The sequence below is a fragment of the Dermochelys coriacea genome, chromosome 1 (assembly GCF_009764565.3).
Source record: "Dermochelys coriacea isolate rDerCor1 chromosome 1, rDerCor1.pri.v4, whole genome shotgun sequence".
Lineage (NCBI taxonomy): Eukaryota > Metazoa > Chordata > Testudines > Dermochelyidae > Dermochelys > Dermochelys coriacea.
This window is the reverse complement of record NC_050068.2, coordinates 180,638,358-180,666,173: the sequence shown is the minus strand read 5'-3', so window position 1 is coordinate 180,666,173 and position 27,816 is coordinate 180,638,358. Positions and strand designations below refer to the sequence as shown.

Genomic DNA, 27,816 nt, shown 5'->3' with positions numbered 1-27,816 from the left:
CTCTTGTGACAAATGGACTTAGGTTGTTGAGGATGTGACCTCTGCATTTTGTGGCCTCCGATAACAACAACCTCACTCATGAGAACTCACCTTCCTGCTTGAAAACCGAGCTTGCAGCAGAATCTATTCTGATGTCACTCAATTTCACTCCTGAAGTCTTGCCATGCCTGTTGCTATAGCAACATAATACTATTTATTTCTAGTGTTACAAAGGTGCCACTGTTTTGAAATTAAGCTCAAACTGAATATTGTAAATTGTTGCGCTAATATTTACATGTCTTTGATAGTACAATCCCCATCATTTTTAGAAACAAACTCTCTTGCAGAAAATGCATCTTTTGCTTTGTTGCATTTCTTAATCTTTTATACCTGTCATCCTCTCTTCTTTAGTCCCCATGTCTCTGGGCTTTAACGGCTCTCCAATGGAACTTTTAAAGGGCAATGACAGTTGGGCCACATCTACTAGTGAGAATTCTTGATACGCTAGTGGCCTATTCAGACTGCTCCTATTCTATCCGGTGAGTTAGCTCTTGAGGGAGGCTCATGATTTGTCAAATTCTCTCTGATATCACAATGCATCCAGTAAAAACCTGAACTGTTGACCTAGCCCTGCCTATAATCTGTGTGATCATAACAATTAAATACAATTGCTAATAATGTAATTCTGTTGGAAGTAGGAAATGTCCAGATTATTTCATTACTAATACCATTCAGAACAAAAAAAAATTACATCCAAACCCACAATTCTTAATTCATGTTAATTCATAACTTAACTAATGGATTTACTTGTAAAGTCTCTGAAAATTCATTTCATACTCAAAGAATAAGTACTGTAATAATGAAAATATACACTCTATTATTCCTAAGTAACACTGAGAGTTTAAACTCTGCATTGACAGCAAAACTCAGGTCAGTCTTAACCAAAAAGTTCTGACAAGAATGCTTCTGAGAGAGTGAGTGCAATGATGAGTAACTGTTTAAGAAATAAGTTAATTATAATTATTATAGAGTGATGGAGACTCTGACTGGCTGATCAAGAAGACTGGAACAAGGATTAGAAGCCTGAAGAGTGGAGACTGGGGGTAGATAGGTAAGGAGAATGGGATGGGATTGAGCAGTGAAGGGAAAAGAAAAAATGTATCTACATAAAGGGATGACAACCTGCTACTGCTATCAGTTAATCCATTAGCTCAAGTGGCAGAGCTTTGCACAGTGAATCTAAAGATTCCAAACTTACTGATGACATAAGTGGGTGTCAATATGATGCTATATAATAGAATTTCTGTTTTTGTTTTTGTTTTCAATTGGTTGTTTTAAAAGCATAGGAAACTTAAGTTTAAAGTATATTATTCAGTTTGCAAATTTAAGAAATGTCAGAATTAAGGTTGCAATTCCAGTACAAGTTTAATTCAGTCACCGTAAGCATGCATTATGATACAATCTTCAATTACTACTTCTCAGCAGATCCAGCACACTACTTTTGTCCTTCCTCCTTCAGAGCTACTAGTCCTGTGTTGCACTCCCCTAGGGTGGATTCTTTTCTGGTAGCAGACCAGAGGGGTACTGAGGAGGATGAGAGGTGATGGGAGCTGGTTATAAGCCTGAGTGGGAGGGAACATGACTCATTTTGCTATACCAAGCCAGCTTTGAGCAACCTGGGAAAACTCCCACTTATGTTCCATCTATATTGATACAGAAGTCATCAGGGGGCATCTCTTAGAGCCATCCTGTACTTTCATTAATGTCTAATAGGTGTCACAAACGCTCCTCTTCCTCCTATGCACCTTCTGAAGGTGGACTAATGCTACATCCTGGCCACGGGGCAAGTGTTTTAGCCATCAGAATAGAAAATAATGTGTGATATGATTTGTATTAGGAAGATGTATCAGGACTTGGGCAACAGCCTTGATATTACTTCCTCTTGCAGCAGAAACTGTCCCGGCCACAGGCCCTGCTCAGTCTGCTGCCGGCCTAGGTGAACGGAACCCCAGGCTGGCAGTGGGCTGAGCGGGCCAGTGGTGTAAGAGCAGCATTTTAATTTAATTTTAAATGAAGCTTCTTAATAAAGTAAATTATTTAACTTTAAATTGCCTTTGTTTTAGAGATGTAAATGGTGCAAGCATGGCTTAGATATAATTTACAGTTGCTGCTTTGGGAAAGGCCCAATAGAATATTAGGAATGAGATGTATTGGGAAAGCTGTTCAGTGAAGCTTTATGGTTCATTTCTCCACACTACCGGAGCAAAGTTCTCATATTAATAAGGGGGAAATGTCATGTTAGTTCATGTGCAAAGTTAGAACTTTGAGAATGAAATAAGTCAATTAAGCATCATAAAGTTACTAGTTAACTTGCCAGATTTCCTTTCAACCTCATGAGATCTTTTTCCCCCCACATAGCTATAGTTTTAGAGAACTTGGTTTTTAGGATCATTAGGAAGATGGTTTTGTTTCTGCTAAACATATACAAAGTGTTTGTGGGAAGGAGTGGACTATCCCATTAAGGGACAGGCAGGAGGTCACAAGCAAAACAGCCTGGATGTAACCAAGGAGTCTACCTGCTCCACTCTGGAGCTGGGCTATGCAATGGGTGGTTGTCTCTCTCATGCCCCAGGACATCTGTCTGATAGGGTCCAGAGACTTTGTGGATGTCGGATGTGGGGAGCTCTGAACCAGGTCTTGAGGTGAAGGCTTTATGGTTAGCTCTTACAACTGCTCCTTCCCTGAGACCTTACTAAAGGGGACATACTTATTTTGCTTTCTGGTTTCTCCTTACTCGGATCCTTTACAGTTTGTGTAAACTTGTAGTGGAACTGTGTTTGAAATCCATGTGTAGAGAAGCACGAGTATCTGGGTCTCACAAAAGAAATATCAGGGAGATTAGTTGATTGTAGGGAAAAAGTTAGACTCAGAGTGAAAATCAGGCTTTTAATATACAGTTAGTCACAACCTTGCATAATGAGGGATTTCCATCTCTTCATAAGAAGTTATCTACAGATTTTTCTAGTGATTAGGTAAAATAATACACACAGTACAGAAAAATTAAAACTACAGGACATGGCTTAATGCACACTGAAATCAATAAGAAGATTCAGATTGATTTTTTTGATTGATTGATTGATTCAGGATGTGGATCAGGTCCAAAAACCCAAATGGGTTTATTTGGCTGTGATGTGTTGGAACATAAGTTAGGAGAATATGATCATCCTCTACAACCTGTGGCAGTCTGGATATAAAGTTTGATGCTTTCATTTTCTTTTCTCACTCAAAAAAGGTGTTTACAATTTCTTTACTTAAATCAATCCTCCTTAGGTGTACTTCTAAAATAATTGGAAGATCAATAAATTATACTGCTGCTAAAAAGAACTGTACTCTTTGAACAGCACTGATAATTATTGTGTTTTCTTCTTCTGTTGAACAGAAAGAAATTGTACAATATTAGCTCAGAATCAGACACACAAGATTGTCTACTAAAAAGGTAAAAGGATTAATGTAGTTCCTGATTTATCTCAAACACAGAACAAAGACTGGATTGATTTACAAAGAAAATTTTTTTTTAAAAGCTGGGCATGTTTATATAGTCCATTACCTCTTCATGGGAGCTTTTATTGAGTAGGTGTTGATGTCCATTTTAAAAAGATCATGATATCTGATTCCTTTTGTGTGAAACTCTGTTAAAAATTGTATTTGTATAAAACTTCTGACTATGAAAGAGCTGGTGGAAAATATAAATTCTTGTGAGTGTGGAGTTTATTGAATATTTTGTCAGACTGGAAGACCTGGGTTTAATAACTATTTGGGGATAATTCATCAAGGAATCTGTAATGTACTGAATAGCTCAGCATGAATTTTCAGCTTAATGAATATTCTCTGGTTGTGAGATTACCTTATTTCTAAACAAATCATCTCTGAAATACAGTAAATTCCTATTTCTTAACTCACCTTTGTATTAATATAGGAGACAGAATCATCACAAGAGATTTACATAAAATATGTAGAATTAGGTTGAATCCTTATCATGGTGTTTCCAGGTTATTTAAATGTATTTGCCATATAATAGTTTTATATGGAGTATGTGGACAGCACCAATCTTTCCACAGAATGTAACAAATCCCGGCCCTGGGGAAAACTAACCTGTTTAGTAGGACAGCCTGAGACAGAAGGTTGTTAGAAAGAGAGCAAAAAAGGAAAAGAAAAGGAGTCTGTATTTGTCTAAAAGACGCAAATCCAACAGCAAGGTGGAGAACTTGTGTAAATGAGCTTCTCTACACCACAGCCCACAATGCTGAACTGGTGAAAATTGCAAACCTCCCAACTTTGGCTGTTCAGTTAATTTTAAAGATCTAAGAATTACTGAAACATGAGGCTGTACAGTCATCTACATTACTGCAAAAAAAGAGGACAATTTGTCTTACCAGTTTGTACAATAAAAATAATCCCCTATTTTTGTTTCAAAACAGTGGTTGGATGAAGCAGTAGGATTGTGGAATCTCCTCACACGTTTACAAATTTGGGTTCATTATTTATTATTTATTTGTATTGAGGTAGCTTCTAGGAGTCCTAGTCATGGACCAGGAGCCCATTGTGTTAGGTGCTTTACAAACCCAGAACAAAAAATGGTCCCTGTCCCAAAAAGTTAACAACCTAATTTAAAATATTAGATCAGCTCAAAATGAACATGAGTTTAATGGTCCCAGTCTAGACTTCCATTTTTTCACTCTGAGGTTCAGATGTCTGGGCAGCACTTTGTAAGGAAGCTGGTATGGCTCCTATCTGTGCTATAGGTGTAATTCTGCAATCACTTCTGTTGGATTTAGTGCTTACTATCATGAGTAGTCCCACTGATGTCACAAAGCCCAGCTTTGGGGTGGGGTAGGGGACTAACCTACGAATTTTAAACATGTCATAAATCTGACTTCAGAGCCAATGGAATTTAAGCACATGCTTAAAGTTAAGCATGTGCTTGAGTGGTGTCCTGAACAGTGATGCACTCCTGAATTGGAACATAATCCATATAAGAAGTGTTTGCAGGCTTGTGTCCATAGCACAGATAGGAGTCATACCAGCTATCTCACAAAATGCTAACTAATCATGTCTATCCTAGTCTGAACAATGGAGAACAACTTGTTCAAATCACCAGCTGGACTACACGCTATTAAGCACTGCACACTTAATCCTGGAAGGTGCTGGGAACATCAACCTGGATCAAGCAACTTTGTGCCCTTAAACATGTGTTAAACTTGAGGCATGTGGGTAGTCCCATTGGAGCCATGCCTCGGAGGAAGTGTTTGCAGAGTTAGGTTCTGTGTTTGCTCTAGATAATGCTATTAATCTTCTGAAAGACAAGGTGGGTGAGGTAATATCTTTTACTGGACCAAATTCTGTTGGTGAGAAAGGCAAGCTTTCGAGCTTACACAGAGTTGTTCTTCAGGTATATGTAAGCTCAGAAGCTTGCCTCTCTCACCAACAGAATTTGGTCTAGTAAAAGATATTACTTCACACACCTTTTTTCTCTAATATCCTGGGACCTACCCAGCTACAACAACACTCCATTCTATTAATCCTTTGTTATTTATTCACACAAAATTGATAGAAGATAAAAAATAGTTGTAATGGAGGATCTACTGGAGGATTTCATGCTCATCAATAGGCAGGATTTTGTTTGGTTTTTAGTCTTTTGGCTGTGGCCCCCTTTTGTTCTGCCTTGAGTGAGTGGTCCCCTGTTTCTAACTTTCAGCAGGAGCAGTTGTGTGTAACAGGCCTTTCCTTTTACCTCCCCTCCTACACTAGAGAAGAGAGGTTGGCATCAGGAAAAGGTCCATGTCAGGACATCTGAGTTCTCCTTGAATATGCTTAATGGGTCCCCTGACATTACTGTCAAGAGCCAGTTGCACAAACAGGCTGACCTGGCCTTCCACAGCTGCCAAAAAAGGAAGCAATTAAAAAATTCCCCATGAAGAATTGGGATTAGCTTTCAGAGTTTTTGATCTGTTGTTGCCTAGAAACCATGGAGACAAGACCAGTTATTAATTAATCAAAGCATTAGATATAATAATTTTGTGAATATTAAATACTGCCCTCTTTAGTTGTCGGGATGTGAGCTGACAGGTATTAGCAATTAAAGAAAAACACTTTGTGGCAGAAACAACAAGGAATCCAGTGGCACTTTAAGACTAACAGATTTATTTGAGCATAAGCTTTTTAAAAACCCCACTTCAGTGGCAGGTGTTCAATATGGCTATTTAAACTTCCAAGTGCCCTGTATCACAGCAGTCTTATACAGCATTTCAGTGTCATTTATGATTGCCCCAATTTCTATTTCTATACGAGGTAGTTAAATGGGAGTTAGTGCCACTGCCTTTGTTAGATTCCAATTGGAGTAATTTCTGTGTGGTTTCTCTACATAAATTTTTGTAGTATTTTCAATCTGGGACTAAATACTGCTCACCTTATTTAAGCAATTACTATCATTGAAGCAAACGGCCAAATCCTGGAGCTTCTGTTCCATTTTCACTCAGTCCTTATTCTGGTAAACTCCCCAAAAAAGTTGAGTAAAACTTCAGGAATTGCTCAATGGGACAGTGAGCAGGATTTGGTGCTTGATATCGTATTCATCTTAATATCTTGTCTTAATCTGTCAGGTAGTGTTGCTAAGTAGCATTCTACTGCATTTCATCCCAGAGGTGACTGCATTTCAGAGATGTATGAAGCAATTTTTGTTCATAAAATATTTTTGAAATATTAGTATTAATAATAAATTAAATCAATTCACAATGAAAAGTAATCTATCAGTATGTTTGAGAAGCAACTTGAATCAGTGATGTGTCCATCACTTTTCTTATTGTATTGGCCTTTTCTTTTTTTGTACAGTATTTTTCTTTATTTTCATTTCCATTAAATTCCATTTTCATATTGAACAGAAATCCCTAGGAATATTATTCCTACTCTTTTTTTTTTCTAAAAGAGTGCACACAATAAATGGTGCAATACTGTGTAATGAAGATAATTTTTCTAAAATAAATGTTCATTGTAATTTTCTTTTTTGTTCAGTTACTTTAAGAGGACTCTAGGTATCTTCTGACATGAAGTAAAGTTATGCAATCTGCCAACAGATAAACTACATGTTTTCTTTAAAAAGGCTAGATCTCTCTCCACTGACAGCTGCATTGACTTGAGGTATGTATACTTATGTCACATTTCAGAGTTTAAGATCTTAATTCTAATTATTATTATTTTTCTACAGCATCTCTAGTATTGGAGATGTACAACTGATTTTCTCAAAGAAGGGCAAATGGATGACTTGTTGATGTGAAAAATTATTTTGAGGATCTTTGGTATATCATTGGATCTTACATCACAGCTAAATCTTATGACTATAAATGTATTTTGTAATCATAGTTAATTACAGAAACCAACAGAACACTGAGAATTGACATTTCTCCCCTTGGCTGTTAGAGACTCAAGATTTCCAACTCAAGGCACTATACAAAAAATGGTTTTGCTGATGAATTTGAGCAGAACTGCAGCAGAGTCCTGAAGCCAGTTAGGTTAATCAGAGAAAATGTTATTACCTTTTCCCCCCAGGATGCCATTAATTTAACATTGACAAACCATCATTAGAGCTGCGTGAAATGACTGATATTTCCTCATGAGGTGTTTGCATATGAGATGTGGGGTATTCCACGAGCATTCACAAGCATATGTGAATCGTGGGTGACATTTTGGCTGACATTGCCAGCAAAAAGAGCTTCTTTTCTGTGAACTTTGAGATACTTCACTCTGTGTCAGAATTGTAGCCATAAAATTAAAGAAAAAGCAAATTGAACCAAACTTCTTTAAACCTCCATGAAGAGTAAGACCCATTTGGTCTGAAGTATGCATACGCTTCTGTGCACCCTAAACTTCCACACTTGTAGCACACTGGTACTCTCAAGCTGAAAATCTGGGCCTTGTTTAAGATTTGGTTCTAGTTGTGGCCAACTCTTTGGGTCAGTTCTCCTATTATCCAGATTGATTTCCAGGTCGAGTTCCCATTGTGAAGGGCTCTGAGTCTCCAAGGTGAACATTTGACCCCAGGTTTTCATCGCTGCCTTCCTGATGTACTGTTATATTATGCAGAGCTCCCTTGCTCTACTGCATATAGCACCTTCTTTGAAGGACTCAACAGGACGGAGACTCAAGTGCTTACCTGCACTAGCAGACTAGTGCCAGCTGGGGTAACTTAGAAGGAATTAAAGACATTTCTTTGGGGACTGGGGAAGAGCCTTCCTCTTTTAATGTATAAGTGGCAACTGGAAAGAAATGGAGCAAAAACTCTCAATACCTATGGGGAAATTCCCTTCAAGCCCTATTTGAAAGCTTAAGGACTTATGTGACACATAAGCTTTGGTCTGGTCCTCAGCCCAGAGGTTATCAAGAGCCATCTCAATAAAATTAAAATATCAAGGATAAATTAAAAAAATTACACCTTAATCTGTTTTTAAAGGATTTATGGGTTTTTTCCCTTTAGATGGTAGCCTTACAACAACAGGACTGCTGGAGGAATAAAGTACTACACAGTGTGAGTACAGCTGGCAGAATCTGTTGCTTTTTGTTCTATGGGTGATATCCTGTTTCTATTGAAGTCAATGAGACTTTTGTCATAGATTTCAATAGTCAGGATTCCATCTTTCATATATTTCTGTAATTTAAAATCTGAAATAGTTTGTTTTTAAAACATTGCTGCTCACCTTTAATTCATCAAGCAAAGTAATACAATATTGAGATTTAATATTTATTATAAATAGTGACAATAATACATTAACTGTTTAATTCAGAGTGGTTATTTTTCAAAGCTGTACATAAGGATTTATGTGCACAATTTTGTTAAAGCTTAACTTGGGAATTTATTATTAATGTACCCCAGAGCACTAGTTTAACACTGCAAATCTGTAATTTACTTAAGGTCTTAATTTCCTGGGATTCAAAATTGCTTGACATTTATATTGAAAAATAATTCTTCTTTTCATAACTTTGAGTTACTCCCACAGATGTATAACTTTAAAACACTTGTGCTTTTTTGATTAACAGAAAAAATAACATGGGTAACGACAGCAAGGTATGACAGAGGTAGTAATTACATTATTAATCTAAGGAGAAAATGTTTTCTTGCTCTTGCTAAACTCATAAAATTCCAAAATAACCTCCTACTGTTAAATATGGTATGAAAAATCATGAATGCACACTGAATAATTAAATATACATTTTAGCTCATAAAATTATTTTATCAAGTAATAGATTATAGAACCAGCAATGAGTGAGTATTTTTATTTTAATACACTATATGGCTTTGTTAAATAATTATAGATTTTTTTTAAAGTGACACAGAAGGAAATTATTTCTTTTTGTGAAACTTCAATACAATGTACGAATACTTGTCTTTGCAATTATGAATCTATCTATGGCATGACAAAGAAAGTACAGGTGTAAAAATTCAGTCTTGATCCAGTGGAGATTGGTTTCTAGTCATGGAAATCAAGATCTCTTAATATATAAAACTATGTGAAAGATGAGAATTAGGTCACAAAATTCTGTACCCAAGTAAAGAATACTTCATTGAGTGAAGTTTAGCTAAACAACCAAATGTCTCCAAAGCCTAACTGAAATATTCATGTGTATCACTTCAGATTGATAGCAAAGTTTAAATGTGAGACTTTGAGCACCAAAACACAAACTGTTAACAATTCAGCTAAAGAAATGACTCCACGCCTGGCAGCAGCAGAAGGCTGTTATCTCTGTGTGGATCAGACACTAGAGGAAAAGGGAAACCACGCTTTTGATTTGGGGTTGCTACTCATATGAAACTTTGTCATGGAATATCAAGTGAGCTGACCTCTGGCTGGGTTGAAGGTGCTGAGAGACATCAGCTATTCTTGTGGTATGGTGGTATTTGCCTCTCTGGAACCAGAAAGTTAAGACTCACTTAAGAATACATTTTTGAAATAAGCAAAATGTTTCAGACAAACAATTTACTTGGGGGGGGGGAGTACAGTTTCAAGTTGAACAAAATGATTGGCAAATTAGACATGAATTCACCAAATAGTTTGGCCAAAAATTATCTTTCAAGCTAGATTTGTAAGGGGACTTAAGTGCCATTCAAAAAAAAAAACCCAAACAAAAAACAAACAAACAAAAAACACTTGAGGAGAGGGCAATGCTTTAACAGGAGAAACCCACCTCTGAGTGCCCCATGGCGCAGTAGCGAGTTCACTCACCTGCAATGTGAGTGAACCAAGTTCAAATTCTTGCTCTGCCTCAGGCTGAGTGGGTGTTTGAACCCAGGTTGCCTTCATCCTAGGTGAGTGCTCAAACCACAGGCCTCCAGCATATAAGAGAGATACTACCAGCCCCTGTTTTGTGAATGACATTTCCAAATTTCCTTCGTTTTTAATTTTAAAAATCAGTTGAACATGCCTGAAATCTTGACAAAATTAGTTGTTGTTTTTTTTGCCAAGAAAACAGAAGAATTTCTGTTTCCAGTTGATCCCAAACCATTTCCCCTCCTGGTTTGACCAGCAAACCAAAAAGTTGTTTGTTCACATAGCTCTACTGAATTATAATAGGGAAGAAAACATAAAATTTTCAAACTGAAGAGGTTCATTTTGGTTTAGATTAAAGTTTAGGGTGATTGTTCAGGCCATTTCTTACACTGTTTGCCCATCTCCCTAGAAGAATAATAATAGATATTAATTTAAACTAAAAATAAAGAATATATATTTTCTGAAAAAATCTAGGATGAAACAGTGAATCACTGGAATAAAATCCTGGTTAGCGTGCTTGGGATGAGACTGGTGGTGAAGGAGAAAGGACAGGAGTAGAACACAGAGGAGATGAGAAGAAGGAGGGGGAAATTATTTTTAGTCTTTCTCTTTCTCTCTCCTTACCTGCTGACAACTTATTCTCCCTCCCACCTGAGGATTTCCTCTCCCTATCCTGTGGTTGCAGGGCCCTGGTAAATTATCTTCCAGCTAGAGTAGGCAGGGAGAGAGTACCGAAGACACTCTTTCACCCTGTGACTGTCTTGGGACAATGCAAGTAAATCTCTCCTTTCTTGCTCCCAGCAGTCCAGGTAATGATGCACAGAGGTTCCATAACAGTAGGTCTTACTAGGTTAGGAAAGCACCCAAGTTTCCCATTCTGTTGAACACACACATTCTGCGACTGATGTTCCTGAAGTATTTCACTGACCTGAAAATAATCTTGCAAAGGAATCTGAACTGGACTGACTCCTGGTTCTCTCTCTCCAGACTGGAAATTCATTCTGGGGATGACTGCGTTTTAGACCATACTGGTCACAGTTCTTGTGACTATATTAGTAGCTGCAACCAGTCTTTTGAGCAAAGTAGAGTAGTTTTCAGAAACATGCATATATGTGTGTTTGCATGTGATTTAAATTCCTATTCAAATATCTCCAGGCATAGCAGTTTGTGCACGAGTTTTGTTTTTTACATGTGAAAAGAATATACAACATTGGAGGAATATAAGGCTATCACATCATTCTTTTGCCACGCAAGTTTTCCTTTTCTTTCTGTGATTATTTTGTCTTATTCTCTACACTTCCTCAGGATTCAGAGAATTAAATGAGGGTCATGCCAATCACAGCAGTTCATTTAGACTTCCACATTTTAACAAAAGAAAGGTAGGTCTGGAAATCGAGATATTGTTCATGCCGTAAGTAAATTAAAAGAACTACATAAGTATGATTAATGGGCTAGGTCCCTAAATATCATTGTTCTACAGGAGAAAATGCCTTTATCTGGAAGTAAAAAAATTGACTCATAGGAAGTAGTTTTGAATGTTAAGCACATCTCAGGATAGACCTTGAATTTTCAGACTTCCTTGTTAAAAATCATTCTTCATAAACAAACAAAAACACAGATGAAGCAGTTCATAGACTGAAATTGCAGAAAGAAAGAACTGTTGCTGCTAATGTTAGGTTTTATATTAATAGTGGTATGGAATATGAGATCAAGTAACTCTCTAGTTACATGTGCAAGTTAATCTGATTCATTAGGTTAGTCTCCCTAGTATGAGTACTATACAAGGTACTATGAGCATTGTAAGTGTGGCATTCCAGCAATAACACTGTCTACCAGAAAATATATTTTCCTTAGGCAGAAAACATTTTAAAGATACATTTAAAAAATTCACCCAAAATTCACCTCTTATGAAATGTTATTGAAAAATGGTAAATAGTGCAGGAATTGGGTAAACACCACACTGTAGAAACGTTACCATTAATTTCACCTGATGGATGCCACAGTAGCTTGCCTCTTACCAACCACATGCAATGAAAGGATGTTGTTTGGTTTGGGGATAAACATTGCAGACCACAACAATATGTTATCTTAATTTAAACCTTAATCCATTTAAATAGTATCTGCACTGTAATAGTAGCGTTAAATCAAAGAAATGGGAATAGTGTTAACAGCAGGATATTATCTTTTATTGAGGGCAAGCAGCAGGGTGGCTGCTAATGAGGACATCATCAATTTATCAGTTAAAGGTCAGTCTAAACGGGTTCCTGCCCTCCCCCTTTTTGTGCACTGTACTCTGGCTGTCTGGACCCTGAATCATTTTTATCAATCATCCTGTGCTGTGACAGGAGACATCTTAATAGTATGTCTGCATAATGTTTCCCAGAAGTACAGTGTATCAAGTGCAGTTCAGATTTGCCTAGCTGGGAAATACTCCTTCCCCACTATTATTATACCTTACTGAGTTAATACATTATTTCTGGCCACCTTGTTATTTTAAATGTTACATTTTAATATTTTCTGTCCACCTCGTTGTTGTTGTTTTTTGTTCTTGGCAGCCTTTAAATGTTAACAAGTAAAAAGTGTTCAGCAATGTGAACTTCTTGGGGACTGATATGTCTTTATTGAAAGTAAGCCATCTAGAGTTATAAATGTAAGCAGTTTGCTTTGCAGAGTATGCAACCCATCAAAGAGAACTGTTTCTTAATTGAATATTGAATATTATGTGTTTAAATCTTTAGGATTCTGACTTCTAAAAACATAAAATAAAAATGGATAGGTTTAACACACTTTTCACAGGCCATTTAAAGATTACAGCAATTACACCTTGGCCTATTCCCACAGTAAGGCTGAATTTGGATTTTATCACTGAGAATTTAATTAGTTCACCTGTCTCAAGTTTGTGCCACTTATTAACTGCAACATAGCAACAAGAAAGCAATATTATAATCCTTCTGTGGAGCCTTCAAACGCATCTTTTTTTACTGTTCTTGCTCTGCCTGCTAAGGTTTTGCTCTTACCAAGGAAAGAGAGCGTCAGAAAAAAAGAAGAAACGGTGCACTTTCTGTCACTTTAGTAGAGTTGCAGTGAACTAATTCCTGGTAATTTCAGTACCTCTGAACACAGGTCTGTTTAAGGGGGGCTGCATGGCACAGTAGTGGTGATCATTTTTAAAATATACTTTTCCATTTATTATAATATGTTATAAGATTGAATCTAACTTCTCATTCCTTGCCAGGTTTTTTGATTTTCATAACATATGGATGGATATTTGTTTATAATTTGAGTTGCTTATGAGTAAACTAATTATTTTCCTTAGGACTGTTACCTATTTCTGCTACAGCTGGTTCAGATTTTACTTCTAGTAGCAAACATTTATCCTTTGATTAACAGCCAAATGTGCACCCAGGAAATGCAATATTTTTCCCAAAGTTTAAGAATAAGGTCTTGTTTAAACTTAATATTTCCTGCTTAATGAGAAATGAGTTAGTTTTAAAAGCTAGAGTCTTAGCCTCCAGTATGTCACTTTTTTCAAAAAATATTATTGCAGCTAAAATTGTGTGCTGATGTAATAATACTATAGGATATAGTATTACAAAGTAAATATGGGCTTAGCAGGCTAGACTTTGGTTTAGCAAAATATTGTCAGTCATTTCACATCTGAAAACCAAAATTGGGGGTGGGTGCTATGTAGGAGTTAAGGTCACAATGGATGTTCCAGTTTGGGTTTCCTCTCTGTTCTAAACACAGAAAAAGAGAGATGGTTTATCTAAAGTTTGTGTGTAAAAAGACCTGTGATATCACACAGTTATAATGTAAACATAAGGTTAATATATACACGGTATCTGCAGAGAGATGTGGATTGCTTGCTCAGGGTGTCTTGAATCTTTTCAAGCTACTAGAAATTCAGATATCTCAATCCTCAAATATAAAGGTCAAGTCAGAAGGAGAGAGAAGGTTGCTGAAGAATTAACAAATAGTTTAAATTTTCAAAGCTCTTTGAGATACCCAAATGTTAAACCATATGGGCAAAATCCTACTGTCAAAACCACACATGCCACTCTCTGAAAATTAATTTAAAGGAAATATATTGTGGGCCAAAATGTCTAATTGATGTTTTATGGGCTTTTTTCCATGTTCCAAAATGTGCTTTGCTTCAAATCTACAATCTTACCACAGATGGTCAAGCTCCAAATGGGGGCTTGGTTTGGCCACAAGTGGTATGCTTACCATAATGCATCTTTCTTTCATTTTTTACCATGTGAAATTTCATTTCTGAAATCCATTTCAGAAGAGAACTATTTCTGACCTTCAATGTGCAGCCTTCTCTGAAGCAGTAGCTGAATAGCAACATGAGCTTTTATATATCCTTTGTATCTGCTAACAAAGAACCTGATTTTCCTTTCACTTACACCAGTTTGACTGTGGAGTAAGTAACTCGACTAATTTATGCTAGTATAAATGACAGGAAAATCAGGTCCAAGGAATAAATTTGAAAATATCTGAAGAATAATTTGGCATCATCTTTTGAAAATTCAAATTTCAGCTCTAAGAAACAAAGGTACAGCTTTCTTCCAATTGTTTGTGAACATTATGCATTCTACTTCCAAATGCTCAATTTTTTTATTGCTATATTTTGTGAAAAGATTCACTGATGTAACACTTCTGCTGGACACTGAGTCAACATAATTCATGTATTTGTAATATGTAAAGTTTTTTTGAAAATATTGTCCAGAATCATGAGTTGTATATTTTAGATTAGTCTCTGGGAATCTGGTATCTAAATTGGTTATTCTGCACCTTATATACCCATTTATACTAGTGCAAAGTGAGTGTAAAATATGGTAGCACATTGTGCTTGCTTTGCACCCACATTATGTGGGTTCAAATGAACACGTTGTAGTTCATTATTTAATCAGGACCTTGGTCTTTCAGCCAGGGCTTGAAGTGAGCCAGTAGGACTGGAATGGGGTACCTGGATTTTTTCCTCACTCTACCCACTATAAGGGCCTTTTCATGAACAACAGGTGCCTGCAGAACTTTTCCTCCGCCTATCCAGGATTGTTCTTTACAATACATTTTCTGGTGATTTTTATCTGGATTAGTTTAAAAAGTCCCAAGTTAGGGAAAAGGCAACTGCTCCCTAAAATTTTTATTCATTAATATTAAACCTAAATTTGCCATCTCTTGATTTAATCCCAGTACTCCTAGTTATACCCTAATCTTTCAGGCTAAATCATTCACTTTCTCCTGGGTGTTTATATCCTTAGTCATCATTTAGCCAAGTAATCCCTATTCTACCAGGTAGCAGTAGCTGACATGTATGAGGTGCATGAGTTTGCAGTTTGGAGTGGTGTTGACATAGTTTGTCGCATCATCTCTTTAATGACTATCAGATCTGTTGTGATCAGCGTCAATGCATTTCCAGCTCTTGTGAGGATGTGTACACAATGAATGTCTCTCTGTCTTTGAGAACCGTTCCAATGTACAGTATAGGCAGAACTGTAAGGAATCAAGAAACCAGTCAGGATACAAACAGTGAGAACTCTACTGAACTCCACCTGTTCCAGACATGGAGCTCTCAGATTGGGGGCTGCCAGGATTGCATGGTTGAGAAGCAGGAATTGAGAGGGTCAGGGCAGTGAGATGTTCAGGGAAGGGATCAGTAATGGAACTGGGGGGTTGGAGCAGAGAGAAGCAGGAGCCACCTTAATGTGACAGCAGTGGGAGGGTCTAGGGGCAGGTTCAGAGGCAGATATTGTGCATGGGAGAGTGAGGAAAATTTCTGTGGAGGGAAGTTGAAGTTTTAATGCTGTGTAGGCATAACAAGTGGAGTATCTATGGGGGAGAGAACTTTGGGAGTGAGGCATAAAAGTCTCCAATACAGAAGCATTTTATTGCTATTGGTAAAATCTGTTTTGTTTGCATTCATGTCCAGCATCTACAGTTAGAGATGAGTGATCATAAAGGAACCAAATAACTAGAGTTGGGTAAATCTTCAGAAAATTCCATGAGCTTTCCCTTGCTTGTGCTCTTTTTGTGTTTGTTTTCTGCTAATATTTGAGTTATTGGATTTGTAAAAAATTCAAAGTCAGAAACAGATTATTATGGGTACACATCTGAGTATTCACTCTGCAAATCGCATATACTAGTTGGGATAGGAGACTGCTTCACAAAACAAGGGGAAAAGTTCTCAAGATGTCTCGTTAGAGGAAATGAGCCAGGCAGGGTCAGACTGGGCCATCCCAACCACTATTGTGCATGTGCAAATTCTTTGGGACAAATTCATCTGTGGGGTAATCTCAATGATGTCATTAGGGTTATACCAGAATGAATTTAGCCTTTTGTGTCTGTAGACCTGCCTACAGGCACTTGTTGTTGCTTTAAATATATGGGTTTAGAAACAGATATAGTTGAAGTAGTACAACCCCCCCCACACACACACACCAAAGAGTACATGTAGTTATACCACGATATAGATAATTATATCAGTATAGTTTCTTTCTGTACAATAGCTGACAAAAGAATATTGATTTTAAGCTCCACACCCAGCCAATGTAATCTATAGTCTGATTTTGTGTGGTTCATAAACCAGGGAGTTTTAAATCTTTTCCTTTACCTGCTACCTCTTCCTGAATTATTCTCATCCAATCAGAGAAGAGAAATAATACTTTGGGATTTATATGACCAATGACCCTTAACTGATACATTTAATATTTTAAATTGCAAGTAGAGTGAGCTGTTTATGATCAAACTATGGAGTATTAAAACCTGCTAAAATTATTTGACTAAAATTAAATAACAAATGAATTTGCTGAAGTCATGATTTGCTTGCAGCCATTCCGCCACTGGGAAAAGTGGGACAAAATGAAATTTTTGACTGTATTATTAGCTACAAATTATTCCCCAGATCCATTTTATAATCCAACCTTCACAGCTGCCTGAAGTGACCCTTCAAGATTGATTTATTCTTGGACACATTTAAGAACCTGTCCTCTGGTGTCCATGTCTTGTCATGGCGGGACAGCTTGCATGCTCTGATGATCCTCAGAGACTGTGTTGGCAGGCTTTTTTTGCTCCTCGTAGGTTCAGCTATGCTGGATTGGTCTGTGGGGGAGAGGCCAGACAAAACAGACACCCTGGTCCTCCAGGTTGGGGGTTATGCACAGGGCTAATAACCCTGTCCTTTAAAAACCAAACTATGTTACGGAAACAGCAATGGAGAAATTGACCAATACTGCATGTGATGGCCTACAGGAGTCAATGACCGATATGACTGCCAGTGGTGAAAGCCAAAAAGAAGCCACTGGCATGAAGACTGAAATGCTCAACACCAAGACAAAAACCAAACTTGGTTTTTCAAATGTACGGACAATGTACAAAATAGGGAAGCTAGCTCAGGTTACAGCAGAGATGAAATGCTACAGCTTACACATCCTGGGTGTCAGAGAGAGCAGATGGAAGATAAACAGCCTTGGGAGAAACTTTGCTGTTTTCTGGATGGGATGATGGCCTACACCATAAGGGTGTTGCTATCCTTTTGAAGAAGGGAGTGAAGCATTCTCTGCTTGAATGGAAGTCCATCAGCAGCAGACTCAGGAGAGCCAGACTGAAAGGGAAACATAATATCATCACTTTGATTCAGTGCAACTTCAACATTGTGAAATTCACAAGCTACATGGTGTTCTCCAGATGGTAGGGATAAGAACCAGATTGACCATATCATGATCAATGGCAAGTGGCGACGCTCACTGACAGATGTGAAAGTGAGAAGGGGTGCAGATGTTAGCAGCAATCACCACCTTGTGACAGCCATCATCAAGCTAAAACTGAGAAGTGTGGGTCCACCAAACAAGGCACATACACATTATGACATTGACAAGTTAAAGTCCCCTAAAATAGAGAGCCTATATTCTGCAATTAAAGAACAGGTTTCAAGCACTTGCAGACCTTGATGAAGAGGAGGGGAATGCAGATGAGGAGATCAACAAGAAGTGGGACAAAGTAACAGCAATTTATAACAGCAGTGAAGCCTGTCTAGGCTACAGGCAAAAGAGAAGGAAGGAGTGGATTACACCCAGCATGTGAAGGCCATAGAAACCAGACAATCCCTGAAGAAAAAGTTTTAGAGACAAAATCCCAGAAGCTAAAGGACAAATACCTTGTGAAAGCAATATAGCAAGGCATACCGGGAGGTCAAATGCCTTGTGAGCAAACAAACAACATTATATTGATAATCTGGCAACACAGAGGATGTAACTGCTTGTGATGAACAAGGAACCATCTACAAAATGATACGGCTTGTCAGTGGTAAACCGCAGACACCAACAAACACTCTCTCATCAGAGACAAACAAGACCACCAACTAACAACTGAAAAAGAAAAAGAAATGCGCTGGAAAGAGCATTTCAAAGAATTGCTGAACAGGGATCCACCTAAAGAGGAAGCAGACACCCAAGAGGCAGAAGAAGATCTTGATATGAACACAGATACCCCAACTAAGGAAGAAATCATTTAAGCCATTAGATCCTTAAAAAATGGGAAAACTCTTGGCAAGGATAACTTGAACGCAGAATTGTTCAAGGTAAATCCTAAATTAGCAGCATCTATCCTGGCCCCTCTATTTACATCAATCCAAAAGCTTGTATTTCAACTTTATATGCAGTGTTGATCACCATAAGCTCCATTTTGAAGTCAAAGAGTACATCAGGGGTGTGTCATGTCTGCAATCCTCTTCAACATTGCCATTGACTGTGTACAACAGAAGACACGCCAAGAGGCATTAAATTGACATTCTTCTCATCCCTTGAAGACCTGGACTTTGCAGATGATGTCGCTCTCCTATCACATACCCAACACTAAATACAAGAAAAAAACAACTTGACGCAATGCATTCAGCCGGCAAATTGGACTGAAAATCAACCACAATAAGACAGATATTCTGACCTGTATTATTGCCTCACCATCAGCAGTACAGGTAGAGGATTATGTTCTCACCAATATAGAAACATTCACATACTTGGGCAACACCATCATCTAGGATGGTGGAACAAGCCAGGACATCTGTAACAAAATCAATAAAGCCAGGAACACCTTCAGGATCTTAAATATGCTATGAAAATCATCAACATACAAAACAAAACTCAAGATTTATCAGAACTGCGTACTTTCAACAGTACTTTATGGTGCAGAATGCTGGGGAATGAGAAAGTGTGACATGTCCAAACTGTCTTCATTCCATACAACTTGCCTCAGAAAACTCCTCCGTATCTTTTGGCTCAGAACAATCTCAAACCATGATCTATTGACACAGTGCAGCCAAAAAGATACAAGCACCATCATTGTCAGGAGGCATTGGAGATGGATTGGCCATGTGCTTTGGGTGAAAACTGATTCCATCACCAGAGTAGTAATAAGATGGACACCTGAAGGCAGGCAAAAATGAGGCTGTCCGAAAACAACATGGAAAAGAGCTGTGGAAGCCGAGCTGAAAAACCTGGGGCACAGTTGGGGAACCACTGAAAAAAAACAGACAGGAGGGGAGGAGCTTCATTACTGCCCTAAATGTCAGAGGCATAATGGGACTATGATGATGATGACATTTAAGGCATCTGATGAAGTGAGCTGTAGCTCACGAAAGCTTATGCTCTAATAAATTTGTTAGTCTCTAAGGTGCCACTCCTTTTCTTTTTGCGAATACAGACTAACATGGCTGCTACTATGAAACCTGTCATGTTGTTGCATCTCTCACTGTAAGCATTAGTTCTAAACAGTAGAATTTCCAGAAATGTGCACAACAAAATCAGTCAATTCAGTCATGTCACTTTTAGGTAAAATATGTGGGTGGTGGGGGGAGGGTGGTAAAAAGGAAGTGTGCTTTTGGGATAGTGGGGACTGTAGTTTCCAGAGGAAGGAGAGTAGATAGGAACACAACAGGAGTTAGAAGGTGAGTTGTTCAAACTATCTGATCTGCTGACACCTCTTAACAGTTTCTTTGTTTTTTGTGGCACTAACATCTTGCAGTTGAGCTCGTCTCTACTTCTGATATTATTGTTACTTATAAAGTGCCATAAGTGATCATGACGCTTCACAGACAGAAGATAAGACAAGGTCTGGCCCCAAGGAGCTTCCAACTTAATTGAATATTCTCCCAAAGTTCAAATCAAAGTCATTGTATGGCAAAGCTTTTATAAATTCTGAGCTAGTCAGCTGCAACTGCATTATATGTGTATTAAAGTTCAAATGGTCTTTGAGGTTTGTGCTCCAGGCTGAGATTGGTAAGTCAATATTTTGCCATCTCTAGAACAGAGCTTCAGAAGCAGTGCAGTCTGGATTTTAATATTGATTTCTCCATTGTATGAGAATTAACATATGTCTTGCTTCCTGAATCACAGATCTTATTTCCTGTGTATGCTTTGCAGGAGAACTTTAGAAGAGCAGTGAGCAGTTCTTTATTTTAACCTTTTGTATCAGAGCTGGGCATATGGCAAGTACATACAAAGTAGCAATGTATGGGTTCCCCTAAATTTATCATGGACTCACATTGCATGTTAGCTACTGGAATAAATAACACTTCTAAACCTGGCATAATGATGTGGGACAATTCAGTTGGGGGGAAAATGTGGTGGGTTGAACAAGGTTCATTTGTTGCTTAATCTTCACTTTGAATGCCTTCATTTCTAAGGGGAAAAGAAAGATTAATTAATAATGGTTTAATATTTGGAGCTATATTTTAGTTCTGCTATAGGTTATTGATATGACATTGTGATTTTTAACCAGTTTGTTTGCTTCTGCTGTCAACCACAATATATTAGAAGAGTAGATTATGAAGCTTTTATTGTTATCCATTTGAGACCCAGACTGTCTGTGGCAAGTTTCCACACTGGATATGGACTCAAACCAAAACTTAAGATCTAAACATCTTTGGGGGGAAAGCTTGAGTTCAGAAATCTGAACTCAGATCCAGATTCAGAGTTTACACATGGACCTTATATTCATAATGGTATAAATCAGAACTGTGGATCTGAACACTCCCAAGATATAGGATTGTAGGTATCTCCATCTGAATATTCTGGCTTGTAATGTCTCCATCCCAAAATAAGTTTTGCCTTATGAAACTCCATCCTTAACAGAACCTTCTAACAGTCTGGTCCCATAAAGCTTTATACTGTCTATAAGTAGGCAGCACATTGAAACTAAATTCTGCAGTTAAATTCTTGTGTTTTGTTTTATCACACCATGCATTAAATTGACATGTCCCAATCTTCTCTCCACCCAGTCTACTCAGATGTTGTCATCTTATGGGTCAGTCAGGGTATCGATACACCTGCTCTAAGGAAGTGTGGGAGTCTCTAGCCCCCTGCAACATTTCGGTGCTTTGCTACTTTAAAAAGATAAACAAGATGGGGTGTCTGTCCCAGAATGCACTGGACACTATTGAAAGTCCACCTTCCATTCCAGTGAGAGCAGCTACTCTTCTAGGGATGAAGGGAAAGCAGATGGTAGAAATAAAATGAATTGTGCTAGGATCACCCCCTGAATGGTGCATCGGGAGTTAAATACATTTGGGAGCCTGGAAGACTCCCAAAAAGAAATAGTTTAGCATTTCAAACCACAGCAAGCCTCACTCAAGTCACTTGTCAGAGATAATTCTTTTGTCAAAGCTGTAGATATATTTCCCCTCAGCATTCCTCAATATAAACTCAGGAGCGATAACAGGATAGTAGCTTTCATTCAAGCCAAGAATGCCTTGGTTCTATAATTGGCACTACACATTAGATACTTTCAAACTTACTTCGTTATTGTATCTCTTGTTTGTTTTTCATTAGGTTGTCATGGAAATCAGTGATTCATAATGATTTTCTTTCTGAAGCTTGGCAGGTATGTAAACAGAGGTTGAGAAGTATCCTGGTTATGATTGCTTCGACTATACTATACAATGCTACCCTCTAGTTCTTTTACAATACAATAGCACTCTGGTTTAATTCTTTGTTCGGGCTTAACATTTCAAACACCATATTTAATAGTCCTGGAGTAACTGTTGTAGTCTTCTCAGGGATTTTGGCTATCAAAGCTTTGGACAAAATTCAGGCCTGCTCGATACACCTTGCCAAGGAAGGCAGTGTGCCCCAAGAGGGTTTGACCTTAAGATACAAATTATGGGCACCCCTACTGTGGGACGGCAGCTTTAAGTCGCTGTCAGGGTCTCACTGTCAGAGATTGCCTGAGGGGACGCACTGCCCCAAGCCAATGCAGCCCCTTTAAGAGCAGTGCTGAACTCTGGGTGTCTTGCACCTCTGCAACCTCCCTCTCCTGTCTGACATTCTGATGCCAGGTCTCAGCAGAGGCCAGAGTAACCCAGGCTAAATCTTACTCCTCATCTAGATAGGAAGTTACTTAACTTGGAAATACAATGAACTGTTGACACAGTTACCTAGGCTTGTAAGTGGGAAATGTGCAAACACAGCAATGTTTAGTTCTGTTTAATATAATCATAATATTGTTGTCAAGACTTATTACATAGGGCTCTATATATGGAGTGCTACCACTGGCATTATGACTATATCATCTTGTGTCTCTGACCCATGCTACTCCCTATAATGGTTCTGCTCTGGTCTTATTCCCCTTTGACACTAATTCATTTCCTCAGTGTCTCAGTATTGTGGCAAATTAATGCAGCTTGAAATGTTAAGGGTGCACACCTCTGGAGTGGTCTTCCTGGTCAAAAGCTTGTGATTTCATTTTGTTCATAAATCAGAACCGATAGGATATATTAACAAACTTAGTTCAGAAGTACTATTTCCCTGTTACAAAAACAGCAGAGCAAATATACAGCAATTACAATGAAACAATCACATTGGCTTATCCAGACTCACACTGAATATATTGGTGTGTAGAAAATTGTGTGTGCACAGATAGATCTTTAAAACACACATAACGGTGACCATTAAAATGTTAGCTTTTACTGTAAATACCATAGACATTTCCTATTCCAAGTAAAATGTAGTACTACATCTGAGATACCACTGTATGAAAACTGATAGCAAATGCTGACTGCCCTCTTTCTCTGGACATATACACATACATAATAATATACATAATATCAGCAGTATTCCCAACAAGGTAAACCAATTTATTGCACATCTTCTATTCTATTAAATCCCAGAAGACTTAAATGAATATCATAAAATGCATTAATAATAATTCATTGAAATCATAAATAATAGTGATGGGTAAACCTCAATTTCAAGTTTGGTTCAAAAGTTTATCTTAAGCTTATTCAAATTCTCTAAACCTCTTGGGACTGATCATTTTACAATAAGAGGCTTTGTTGTGAGATTTCCAGTGCTTCCTACATCTACCTGAATCAGAAATTGCATGAGAAAATCCTTTCAAGGGGATATTTCAGCATTCCAACTTCACTTCTGTCTGAATTCTGAAGAATGGAGATGGCTGCGGAATTAAACTGAACAGAATTAAACTGAAATTAAATAGACATTTATTTAACTTAATGTGACTTTGAATTTCAAAAATAGGTTGTTTCAGGTTTGGTTGGAGTTCTGGCTGAAGTTTCAGGGAAAGTTCTATTTGAACCAGTTCCCTCAGCTCTATGTTGCAATTCACCTGCTATTTCAGTATTAATAAATAGTGATTCCCAAAGCTGATCACATATATCAAATTCATTTTTTCCTATTTACTGGCAAAATATAAAGTGTTAACTACAATTTTTTAAGACAAATGTGCCTAACGCTAGCCTTCAAAATCTGGTCTTCAAAAATTGTTAAAGTATGTGGAAAAAATGAATAAGTATCAGAGGGGTAGCCATGTTAATCTGTATCCACAAAAATGAGGAGTCTGGTGCACGTTAAAGACTAAGATTTATTTGGGCATAAGCTTTTGTGGGTAAAAAAACCACACTTCTTCAGATGCATGGAGACTTGCATGCATCTAAGGAAGTGCATTCATGCATCTGAAGAAGTGTGTTTTTTTTACCCACAAAAGCTTATGTCCAAATAAATCTTAGTCTTTAAGGTGCCACCGGACTCCTCATTGGTTTTTTGTGGTTTTCTGTTTTTCATTTCAGGTTTTTGTCATTTTGGCATAGGGAGATTTACTGTGAAAGTAAACACAGTCTTTATTGTACTGCTGATATGTATGGATCTTCTCTAATGTGAAAAGCAGTAATCAATCAACAAAAAATCAAAATCTCTTATTAAATAATTACAAACATTCACAGAAACATTAAGATGAGATTTTGGATCAGGACCTTTCTTTGCTTTTTGAATTGCATTTTATCCCCCATGGTTCCTTATTTAGTTGAATTGTAAATTCCTCAGATCAGGGACCTTGTCACTTCATTTGTCTGCAAAACATCTAAAACTTTGTGTGCTACGTAAACAATAATATATGGTTGTGATCTGAGTTTCCTCTGCAAAAATCCTTCTTTGATAATAAGGCTCTTTATTTTTTCTGAGTGCTAGAATACAAAGATGCTTTCTACACCATTGCTGGAGAGACTGGGTAGAAATGTATTCCCAAAAACAAACAAGCAAAAATATTGAAAAAAAAAATCTTCCATCTGGTGACAACTTTATTGAACAAACTAAGGCCCCGATTTTGCCTAGCAGGAGTGAACCAGTAGAACAGGTGGAGCCCCATTAACTTCAGTGGGGCTCTGTGTGGACATAGGGGTAGGCTCATGAAGAGTAAATTGCAGTATACTGAATGCCCTGAGTCTAGAAATACTTACCCATATGAGTAACTGGTTGAACATAGGTAATCCCATTGAATTCATTAACCTAATTTTTTGTTATGTTCAACTATTTATTTGCATACGTATTTATAAATCAGGGCCTAAGATTACCGTAGAGGAAGATATGACACCATTGTTAAATGACTCTCTATGCCCTTTTAACTCATTATAGGCTTTTGTAAGTAAAGGTGAATCTGTTAACAAAGCATTTGGCTCCTAACAAGGAGTAATTAGTGTGTAAGCCACCGATTCATTAAAGCAGTTATGCTGAAAGTTAAGTATGTATGTGTGTGTAAGTCCTATTGAAGCTTTCTTAAAACGGGATGGATTTAAACACATGATTAAGAGTTCTCCTAAACTGGGGCCCATGTTAGAAAGTCAGAAACTTTTTTTTTTTATAATAGGAAGTGGAGGACATTTCATCTCGATAAATTTACAACTGATCTATTTACAAAGAATAACACATTTTAAAAACAATATGAAAAAGAATCATAGAAATGTAGGACTGGGAGGAACCTCAAGAGTTCATCTACTCCCTCCCCCTGCACTAAGACAGAATTAATTATGCCAAGACCACCTCTGACAGATGTTTTTCTAACCTATTCTTTGGAAGATATATGAGAATTCTTCAGAAACTGATATCTGAGCATGTAGAGTTTCTTAGAATAAAATTCTGCTAGAACAATGTATCTTCAAAATAATTTGATTTATCACCACTAGAGCTTGTGAGATTGCTTCCAACTGAGAAATGATGAGATAACTCTGAGAACTATCATGGTAACTTGTAGTTCATTAGCAATAAAGAATAAGTGCCAAATCCTGAGGAAAGACTAATGCTAACATAGAAGGGTTTTGCTCAGTGCTAACACACCACAGGGACAAAGGACAACAACATTGTGCAGTAGGGTTGCAGGCACTAGTATAAATTGTAAGAAGAAGAAATGGACACAGTCTTCTGGTCCACACATACCTACACGATTTTGACCAAGTAGATCTCTTCAGTGCATGGACTCGCTGGCCATGCTCCTGCTATACCCTTGGTCCATATATATTACCTCACTTTATGAAGACCAGTGAGGACCTGTTGCTGAGTTCGTTTCCAAAGCACTGAGGGTAATAAAGTGTATGCACAGGGAAATTCAGAAATTGGAAATATTATTGTTTTGTATATGATCCACCCATAGTAAAGATTGAGTGTATTCCTTTCATAATTATTTTATTAATTTATAGTGTGTGTGGGGGGGGGGGGTTGCAACAGCTCCAACAGTTGTTACTTGAAAGAATGCTAGAGAAGAATCTTTCGACAGTGGATAAGAAACCAAAGGGGGAATCACAAAGGTGTGGGTAAATGTCTGTTCGTTTAAACTAAGCAGATAAAGTATGACAGGTTGAAAATCCTGGGTTGGGGACAGGGGTGAGGAGGTTTTTTGTTTTGTTTTTTTTGTTTTTTTGTTTTTTTTAAATAGGTTGATTTCACAGATTAGGCTCTTTTCCTTGAGCTGAAAGCTCCCACCTTATCCTCCTTTCAAGCCCACCTTAAAAAGTATTTCAGTATGAGGCCCACAAATGACTGACTGACTGGTATTGGTTGAATAAGTTGCATTTTTTTGACTTCATTTTTTTCCTTCTAAACTTTGTTTATTTTGTTAACTTATCCTTCCACTTAACTCAAACCCCATTTATCTGTGCATGTAGTACAACTGGGTCCTGATCCTTGGTTGAAATTCCTAGGCACTGTCCTAATAATACAGAATTTGTTTAAATACCACAGCTTGATTGTAAAACCCACCTCCTTAGTATAAAAGAAAGAAACTGATAATTACTGCCTTCAACAATTTCCCTCTTTCCCCCGCCCCCAAGTTATAAATAAGATCATGTGATTAATAGTGGCAATTCTTGCTCACGTATAAATGGTTAAACAAGATCTCTATCTATGGGGTCTAGAAAGAATTATTGCCTTTGGCATATTAGCAGGAACCTTTGGTTTTTTTGGCTTCCTTTGGAGCACTGAGTTGGGATCAGATGGGCATATCTCCCATGATCACTTGCCTGTGATTGCAATGGGCAGACTCAGGCAGACCTACGTCAATGAGGGTCTTTCCATTGACTTCAATTAATTTCTGATCAGGCTGTAGTTGAACAGTAACGTTTAACATGTCATCTCAGTTCCATGATATAATTATTATTTAAATAATTTCAGACGTCTCATTAATTTTTACATGTGGGGATCACTGAGATTTATAGACCTATTGGAAGAAAGATATTCTAAGGATGAATCTGAAGGAGAGGGTAGAGAGATGGTGGACAGGGTAATATATCGTAACATCAATAATACTTTACATGTAGTTCTAACATTATCACTTATCTTAGTTTTTGTTTATAAAATCACTTCTTTACTGGGTGATATTCAATATGCCACATTCTGAAGCATTTCAAGAATCAGAATGTAAAAAACCAAATTCCAGTTTATCAAGTGTCTTGCCTGAGAATGGATTGCAGGACTGGTTTTTACATCTAATTTTTTGTATCTTGCACAAAGGTAAATACTTGTTAATAATATCAATAATAGTAATTGTAATGTTATGGTGAAGGAGAAACTGCAGTATTCTGGACAATGATATCACAATGTCTGCAAAGTTCAGACGGCTTTGCAGCTTCATTTTTCTCTCTCTCTCTCAAATCTCTGCCATCTGGGCCTGCACTGACAGTACAGTACATCTTGTCTCAGTTTGGTAGACAGCATCCTGGCATCTCAGCTTATTGGACATTTGT

The 27,816-nt window shown here is 37.6% G+C and overlaps 1 long non-coding RNA gene across 1 annotated transcript; it reads left to right on the top strand.

Moving 5' to 3' along the window:
* Positions 1 to 8,514: 8,514 nt before the first annotated feature.
* Positions 8,515 to 22,170, top strand: LOC119849801. The gene is made up of 3 exons (XR_005290594.2): positions 8,515 to 8,557; positions 11,601 to 11,674; positions 22,121 to 22,170. It is a non-coding gene; the product is annotated as an uncharacterized LOC119849801 (long non-coding RNA).
* Positions 22,171 to 27,816: the final 5,646 nt, after the last annotated feature.